The sequence below is a fragment of the Oncorhynchus keta genome, chromosome 28, assembly GCF_023373465.1.
Source record: "Oncorhynchus keta strain PuntledgeMale-10-30-2019 chromosome 28, Oket_V2, whole genome shotgun sequence".
Classification (NCBI taxonomy): domain Eukaryota; kingdom Metazoa; phylum Chordata; class Actinopteri; order Salmoniformes; family Salmonidae; genus Oncorhynchus; species Oncorhynchus keta.
Genome location: NC_068448.1, coordinates 32,210,969 through 32,220,782, shown reverse-complemented (window position 1 = coordinate 32,220,782; position 9,814 = coordinate 32,210,969). Strand labels below are relative to the sequence as shown.

Below are 9,814 nucleotides of genomic sequence, written 5' to 3'. Positions count from 1 at the left end.
CATCACCCTACTACACCTGGGGGAGGGGGGATATGGCACAGCAACCTCTGGACTCATATGTGAGCCTGACACAGTGGAACGCCACATGGGTTTCCCCAGGGCAGTGGCTATCACCCGCAAGCTGGTGGGCTTCATCATCACCCTGCTCTGCCTCCTCAGCTACTTCTTTGCCTATGTGCGGATGTACCAGGACGCCCGCAACGCTGTGGTGCCCTTCAACACGGTGAACACGCGGGCGCGCAACACTGTGCTTTTCTACTGTGGGATGCTGTTCTTGCAGCTGCTGTTCTTGGCTGTCTCTAAATTAAAGAAACAAGATAATCATTCCGTCTGCTTTGCTTAAATAAGGAATTTGACGTATAGCATTTACTTTTTTGTTGTTGAAAGTTGAGTACTTTTTCCACCACTGAACTCAAGTACATGTAAAATCAGGTACTTTTAGACTTGAACTCTAATAGTATTTTACTGGGTACTTACCTATTAAAGTATCTTTACTTTTACTCAAGTATGACAATTGAGTACTTTTCCCACCACTTGCTCTCAGTCTTGCATTTGAAAATGTTTTCACTGTACTCAGGCAGAAAATGAAAGAAAGATGTTGTGCCTGTGTCACCAGATTCAGTTACCGAAGCAGTGAGGATGAGACAATAACAGTGATGTGGGTACATGTTTAAAGTCCTAGATGCACGTTTTGTTGTATATTTTATTTAATGTTCTGAGAGTATGATTGTTTTCATTTTATTACAGGAGCAGCTGCTTTCTTGTCCAGGTATTTCATTTATTGATGTCTCTTTGTGAGATTTCCTGGATATAAATGGATAGAAACTGTCATAACATGTTCCATCAGCCTTGATACATACTCACTTGCTGTTTATAGTTATTTTTGCTCAAATGACACAAGGTCAGGTGATTTTCAGATGATCACATCTGGATTATTCAAATTCAACATCCAATTTCCGTTTTTCTTTGAATAAAATTAAACATGTTTTTAAACTAATCTGTTGGTATAATTGGGAATAGATTTTATATATTTATATTCTAGTTCAGTTTCATTGAAAGACCACATAATGAACCCATATTGTTTTATGCACTTCTGATTAATACACAATCTGTAGTATAAATGATTTGTTGTCAGGCACATTCATCAACTGATTGTCCTGACACATTTTCAAACGTAATAATCTACTGCAGGGTTCATCAACTAGGTTTGGCCTCGGTCCAAATTGTTTCTGAGCTAATAGTCGGCGGGCCAGAACATAATTAGTAATTCGCACACAATGAATTGGCCTACACTACAAATTAAACAAAATGTTAAACACATCGGATTAGTACATATAAATAAACTCAGTGACAATAATATAATAATTTCGATCTGAATACGGTCATAAAAGCTCCATGTCTCTATTCAATTATTATCTTTGTCTATTTCTCTGTGCATTGATTGGTGGGGAAAACAGGTATACGTAGGCTACACCATTATTTTTAACGTCAACATTCGTTCAGAACAATTAGATTGATAGCAGGGGAAAATGTGCTCTCAAAAAGTATCAAAAGAAAGGTGGACAATGAACATCGAAGTTTCAGGGAAGGATGTACAGAGATATGTGTTCATATTACCGTATTTTCCCAATGCCAAGCCAGTGTCTTATTTACAATGAAAATGACACCGTTTGCGAATAATTAAATATCAGACGTCATTATGAATCTAAACATGGAACTTTAAAAGTGGCCTCCCGCTCCAGACAGAAGCGTTAACTGCAAGCTACACACATGGCTTTTTTTGGCTGACCAATTCTGTCACTTAAAAATGGGTTAAATCTGCAGTTAATAGGAAGAGGGGAAAGCTTGAGGCCTTTACTAGGAAGCTTGAGTTGTTTGATTTTCATTTGTTAGGCTATTGCACTTAAACACAATGAAGAACGCCAGGCAGAGGGACCAGACAACTTCTCCACCATATTTGATGACTACAGCATGCCCAAGGATATCATTGCGTTTGTACGTGATGCTTTCAAAGTCAGCCCAGGTGGATAATTTTCCTCCCGTGCTAAGAAAACGATACCCTCGCCGCAATTCAAAATGAGCTAATTGAACATCGAGCCATCTCAGGGGTGCAGTGTCTTTGTTTGCGTTTTGGGTGGTATGCTCAGAGGAATACAGCACAAAGAGACGTGAATTTATTTGCCAACAATGTTTAGATCGATTTTACGCATGCGAATCCTAATTTTCCTATTTGAACGCAGTATAGATTAACGACAGGAACTTGCTTTCTCATAAATCAATCGAGGACTGCCTATGTATCAAAATCACATCCATCTCACGCGACATCCACAAGATCGTGTCCAAGGGGAAATGTGGCCTATATGACTGTAATTAGTAAATACTAACATTATGAATGCTTATCCAGAGATATTTAGGCATCAAAGTGACAGTATTTTCTGTTTGTTCTGTTGTTACAGGAACAAGCTATAACGATACAGATGTCACGCCCTGATCTGTTTCACATGTTCCTGTGATTGTCTCCACCCCCTCCAGGTGTCACTTATTTTCCCCAGTGTATTTAACCCGGTGTTCCCTGTCTCTCTGTGTCAGTTCGTCTTGTATGTTAGTCAAGTTAACAGTGTGGTTTTCACATACTCCTGTGCTATTCTCTTTTTATAGTTCTCCCGGTTCTGACTCTGGACTACTTTCCTGCCTGCCTGATCATCCTGCCTGATCATCAGTACCTATTGGATTCTGATCTGGTTTTGACCTTTTTCCTGTCCTTGACTTTTCTCTTGCCTACCCCTTTGGATAAATAAACATTCTAAGACTCCTACCATCTGCCTCCTGTGTGTGCATCTGGGTCTCCTCTTGTGCCTTGATACAGACATCTGCTTTTTTTCTTTAATTGATTGTTTTATGTAGGATGCTGCGTTTCTGGCCAGTTGCAATTGTAAATAAGCCTAACAAAAAAAATCCCACTTACATTAGTACTTTTTAAAAATGTATTTTGAAAGATGCTGTTATGCCTCAGCCTGTTAAGTTATAAAGGTCTAGGTTTGGAAGAAATACTCCAATTAAGCCCTCTTGTTATTTGTAAAGTCAAGATTATTGTTGAAATGAATTACTCGACTGATGTAGGATTTCTCCATCTGTTGCTGTGCAACACTTGCATAGGAAGTTTGCTATATTTTCAGCACCAGGCTCTGTTCACCTATGGATTGCTCTGCGGTTGCAGGTGTACGTTACAGCACCACAATATGCTCCATTGCATGCTTTAATAGTCTCCTGCATTCTCTCACCTCGTGAATTAACTCTTTATGTTGTGGTTCAATTTGGTGCATTTCCACCTTTGACTTGTCTAAATTACTAGTTGGCCTCTTTTTCTCCATTTAATTACTTTTCCTCATTTAGGGTCATGAACCTAACTTCAAAATGTGTACACTGATGTGTTGTGGGATGTGTGTGTGTGTAGTTTTTGTATACAAATATGTTGTGGGTCATTTTGACCCGGAGGCTTTCATGTGTCTAGATATTTGCACAGGTCCAAAAGTAACAAGTGTGACATTTTGTTTTGACTGGTTCTGGTTGCACTTCTATAATTATGTTTGTGAAAAGAGGCTTTCCCAAGCTTCTCCTTCTCTGTGCGAGAGCAGCAGATCTCTGACACAAACACTCAGAGCTCCAAACAGAAAATGCTTGTTTGTGAGAAAGGAAATATGTATAACAAATATTTTTTGAAATCAAATGTTCTTGTATTTCTTCTTTCTAAATAAAGTTTTGGATGTTTTTACTTCCTCCTTTACTGTCTTGAGTGCGTTTAAATTGTGCGAGTCAATCTGACCCATACCACAATGGATGTAAAATTGTTTTCAGCGAAGCACAAGGGTTAAGTTAAAATGTAACTTTTGGATTATTTAGGTAGTGTAACTTCCTTATTGGGAAATCGCATTTGGGAATTTTTGCATCTCGGTTCTGATATTTTTTTTTAAATGTTTTTTTTTGTATGAAGAAAATAATTAATTTGGGGGGCCAAATAATATTGCTGGTGGGCCGGATTTGTCCCGCGGGCGGCCAGAACCCTGATTTGAACCCTAATTTGCAAGATGTATTGTGGGGCCGCAGGTATGCTCGTGGTTAGAGCGTTGGGCCAAAAACTGAAAGGTTGCTAGATCGAATACCCAAGCTGAAAAGATGATCTGTCGTTCTTCCCCTGAACAAGGCAGTTAACTCACTGTTCCTCGGCCGTCATTGTAAATAAGAATGTGTTCTTAACTGACTTGTTTAAAAAAATGTTATTTTGTTATTTTCATGCAGAAGAGAGTGTCAGTGGATATTGCATGATAATTGATCATTGTCTATTTATAAATGGGTTGTAGTGGTTCTCATTTCAATCACTACCCTGTTGCCTGGTAGAATTTAGGAATAATTTGACCTGCTATTTTACAAATGTCCTCTCTTCTGCAGAGCCATTGAAACTCTCTTGGACCCCCTAGTGTTACATGCCCGTTATCGCATAAACATGGACACTGCTCCACCAACAACTATGCCCAAATGCTAAAACAGTCATTCCAGCTGGATCAACTGGAGGGATATGATAACCTCGGGTCTAGAGAAGTGCAGTTTGAATGTCAGGGCCGAAGGGAAAAAATATGGTGGGAGTGAGCCAGAAACCAGAGGGTTGAAACGATTCCTTTTGAAAAATATATGTTTTACCAAGTTATACTTCTCAAAAGGCACTAAATTGGTGGGAAGACCCTGCTGGAATCAAAATCTGAGTGTGTGTGTGTGTGTCGTATGTGTGTTCAGCCTAGTCTCATAGACTAGATATAACACACTAAACACATCCACAGTAAACATAAATTATGTTTGGTATGGTTACATAAGCCAGAAGATTACTTATGGCAAAAAAACGAAAGTCGGGTGGTTGGTCGTGCTGGGTGGATGGGGTGGGCATATAACAAATGTCTAGCCACCTGGGTAAATGGGTGGGCAGATAATGCGAACGTCTATCAACCCAAATGTTGCATGTTTGACTCTCATTATGGACAACTTTATTATTTTAGCTAATTAGCATGTTAGCTAACCCTTCCCCGAAACCTAACCTAAAAAATAAAGAAACCGACACCGACAATGATGTTATACGAATAACAACAAATAAAGCACAAGTATAATTTAAATGTCTATCAACATGATCTTCTTAGTAGATTTCTATAATGTAGCGTTGTAAATTAACTGCAGTTAGGTGCAAAATGATTGGCAACACTGATAAAGATGAGCATAAAAAACGTAATAAAATAAATAATACAAATACTGAGCTATATTGCATGCTCCAAATTATATATATTTTTATTCTATTATTTTATACTTACACAACTGTTTACAATACTCTGGCACCCTCCCTTGCGAGATTAATGGCACTGAGCCTTTTTCTAAAATGTTTCATGAGATTGAAGAATACATTGGGATACTTAGACCATTCCTCCTTTCAGAACCTTTCCAGGTCCTTGATATCCTTTGTCTGCTGATATGGACTGTCCGTTTCAATTCAAACCACAGGTTTTCAATGGGGTTCAGGTCCGGAGACTGTTGATGTTGATTTTGTGGTCAATGAACCATTTCTTTGTGAATTTCGATGTGTGCTTAGGGCCAAAAGCTCTATTTTCATGTCATCTGACCATAGTAGTGGTTCCAATTCAAGCACCAATGCCGTGTAGCTAACTCTAGGCATTTCCATTTCTTAGTTTCTCTCAATAAAGTTATTTTTTTCTGGTAACACTCCCAAAGAGCTTATTGGCATGGAGGTGGTGTCTAATTGTAGATTTGGAGACTTAGTGACCCGAAGATGAGACCAAGTTTTATAATTCTCCAACTTTGGCCCTTAGATTTGTCTTTGCCTCCCGAACCCTCATGCATCCAATACCAGGCAAGTTTACCACTGTTCCAGTAATTCTTCCCTTAATAGTGGTAAGTGGTATATCTGTTTTTTGAGCATTTTTTTGTACCCATTGCCTGATTTATGAAGGTCAACACCCATTTGTCTCTTTTAGTTTGTAAGTTCTTTGCCACATGTAAAAGGGATTTTACATGTGTTTTACCTCATTGTTATACCCCACAATACAGTTCCTTAAACTGGGATTCATTTAAAAATTTAGAATGTTAATGCAGATTTAATTAACTTGTTTTTATTTATAATAATCTTTAGGGGTGCCAATAATTTTGACACCTATCTTTTTGAGATGTATTTTTTTACTTAATGGGATTCGCCCATTTTTTTTTCAATTTTCGCCTAAAATGCCATACCCAAATCTAACTGCCTGTAGCTCAGGCTCTGAGGCTCTCAGGCTCTTGGCACCATTTGGAAGGAAACACTTTGAAGTTTATGTAAATGTGAAAGGAATGTTGTAGAATATAACACAATAGATCTGCTAAAAGATGATACAAAGAAACAACCAACCGTTCTTTTGTATTTTTTTGTACCCTCATCTTTGAAATGCAAGAGAAAGGCCATAATGTATTATTCCAGCCCAGGTGCAATTTAGAATTTGGCCACTAGATGACATCAATGTATGTGAAAAGTTTTAGACTGATCCAATTAACTATTGTTGGGGCGGCAGGGTGGCCTAGTGGTTAGAGCGTAGTAACTGGAAGGTTGCAAGTTCAAATCCCTGAGCTGACAAGGTACAAATCTGTCGTTCTGCCCACTGTTCCTAGGCTGTCATTGAAAAGAAGAATTTGTTCTTAACTGACTTGCCTAGTTAAATAAAGGTAAAATTAAATTGTATTTCTGTTCAAAATGTTGTATCAAGACTGCCCAAATATTCCTAATATGTTTATGAATAACTTTTCATGTTCAAATTTGTGCACTCTCCTCTAACAATAGCATGGTATTCTTTCACTGTAATAGCTACTGTAAATTGGGCAGTGCAGTTAGATTATCAAGAATTTAAGCTTTCTGCCCATATCAGATATGACTATATCCTGGGATTTCTTCTTGTTACTTACAACCTCATGCTAATAACATTAGCCTACGTTAGCTCCCTTGGCAGGCACAACGATCCCAAATAAGTTTTAATCTCTTTCTCTGAGCAATAATTGTATTAGTATAAATATAATTTAAAACATTTTTGCAGACAATATAGCTCAGTACTTTTGTCTCATCTTTATCAAGGTTTCCAATAATTTTGGATCTGACTGTATGTTATGAAAATGAGTGAGCTGATGGCAGGCATTACAATATAGCTTTATTGTTCATCAAAATGGAAATCTGTATTTTTTGTGTATATTGTGCGATTCCCAAAACACCATGGTCTCAGGGCATTTCGTGTTATTATGTACATAAATCCAAGACACTCCATTTAGTATAATATGTTACGTTTTGTATGGTATTTATTCATTTGGGTATGTCCATCATCCATTTTGTATGATTTATTACGAATAACAATCCGTATGATTTGTTACAAATAACAATTCGTATGACTTGTTACGAATTGCAATTTGTTCAATATGTTACAAAATTGTAATTCATACAATACATTACGGATGTAAAAAATGTACAATATGCTACGAATTCCTATTAGTTTTGGCTAAAGTTAGCTAGGTGGCTAATGCTAAAGTTAGCTAGCTCTAGGGGTTAAGGTTAGGAGTTAGCTAAAAGTGTACTAGCTAAATGGGCGGGACGGTTGTTGCTCAATATGCGATAATGTGACTAGAAAATGTTGTATACAACAGCCAACTTTCTGGGACATAGACATGTCTTAATTGGGCAGAAAGCTTAAATTGCTGTTAATCTAACTGCAGTGTCCATTTTACAGTAGTTATTACAGAAATAAAATACCATGCCATTGTTTGAGGATAGTTCACAACAACAAAACACTTTTATCACGGCAACTGGTTTGATACATTCACCTCTGAAGGTAAATAATGTACGTATATTCAGTAATCTTGCTGTGATTTGTCATCCTGAGGGTCCCAGAGATAAAATAAATGTTTATATTCAGATGTAGGATCTGGGTTCTACAGTTTAACCCCACTGCTGTCTCTGGCTCCACACCCACCCCGCCCGGCCATCTAGATGTGTATTTTCTGTAGGGAAGCTAATGATACATCATGAATGCCATTCCTGGGAGTGGGTAAACTTACATTTTTTTATTACCATAGCATTTTTGTATATTCTCTATAGTTATGTACTTGAAAATGTATAAATTTACCAATTCGGCAAATTCAAAGTCAGGAGCACTATGACAACATGTAAAAAAGATAAGATAAATACATTAGAAATCTAAATGTACATTGACAGCTGCAATTGTTAGCTACAATGTAACCATTTGTAAGGCATTCTCACTGTGTCTGTTTTCCTTTTCATTCATTTTGTTGTACGATCAGGTGATAGTGTGGTCGCTGCTCACAGAGGGTGTTTTCACATGTACTGTAGTCCTCTTTAAAATAAGCAATCTCAGAACAAATAGAATAATCATAACTGCATATTAAATAATACTGTTATTGAAAAAAATTGTACTCCCAATGTAGGCTACTGCCCCTTTAAGAGCAAGAGTTAATGTTGCACCCTTTGTTGTGATTCTCACCAAATATGCTGTTGTCTTCTCACACTATTCAAACCCCACAATCAATAAACAGCGTATGAAGATCTCGTAGCCTACAGATCACATATTGCAAACAAGTCATCTTGAACTAAAGCGCCGCATATATTTTGGAATATCTGCTCATCCTTGACAATCACTAATCAACAGCCAAAAAGAGCACATCATCATTTTCTCTCTTTTGTGGCACCAATGTGAGGGGTTATGGCAAGGGGAAAGGTGTTGCAGTAGTCTATTATGGTGCAGGCAAAGTACGAATTACATTGAGGATACAAAACATTAAGAACACCTGCTCTTTCCATTACATAGTCTAACCAGGTGAAAGCTATTATCTCTTATTGATGTCACTTGCTAAATCCACTTCAATCATTGTAGATGAAGGGGAGGAGACAGATTAAAGAAGGATTTTTAAGCCTTGAGGCAATTGAGACATGGATTGTGTATGTTTGTCATTCAGAGGGAGAATGGTGCAATGGTATGGTAGTAGTTGCCAGGCGCACCGGTTTGTGTCAAGAACTGCAACGCTGCTGGGTTTCTCACGCTCAACAGTTTCCCGTGTGTATCAAGAGTGGTCCACCACCCAAACTGCATTGGAGTCAACATTGGAGTCAACATGGGCCAGCATCCCTGTGGAATGCTTTAGTCACCTTGTAGAGTCCATGCCCTGATGTATTGAGGCTGTTTTGAGGGCAGAAGAATGGGTGGGGTGCAACTCAAAGAGACCTCCACAAAGTTTGACTTTTGTTGCCTTTAGAGGAGCTCATTTCTAAATTCAGGAACCTAACTCTCCCGTAATTCACACTCTGGGTACGGGAACAATGACAGGTGAATCCGATGAGCTTTGTGTTCACATTGCCCTAAAAAAAAGGGAACCGAACCGAGGAATTCAAGCGAACCGAACTCGGTACCGAACTGGTTGTCTCACTTCGGTTCGCTTCGGGGGCTCTTTTGAGTAGTCAGAGTTCCTTTGGAGTGGTCACACTGCACAAAAAATTAAGAGAACTGCGCTGAGTTCACACAAATTGGCTGAACGGGACCAAGTATGAAAATACACTAACTAAAAAATATTTTGCATGCCAGGATGGAAAGCATTTGAGCTATGAGTAACAACAAGCTAAACAGGTTTACACAAATGTACAAATGCTTTGTTATTGTCTCTGTACTTTCATGCGTGCATGTTTCAATCCACAGGGACCTTACTGGTAATGCTTCCTCTGTTAGGTTACCTATCAGTT

The 9,814-nt window shown here is 38.3% G+C and overlaps 1 long non-coding RNA gene across 1 annotated transcript; it reads left to right on the top strand.

The window, feature by feature from the left end:
* Positions 1–296: 296 nt before the first annotated feature.
* On the top strand, positions 297–2,816 carry LOC118361043 (uncharacterized). The gene is made up of 2 exons (XR_004820954.2): positions 297–1,995; positions 2,457–2,816. It is a non-coding gene; the product is annotated as an uncharacterized LOC118361043 (long non-coding RNA).
* The last annotated feature ends 6,998 nt before the right edge of the window (positions 2,817–9,814 follow it).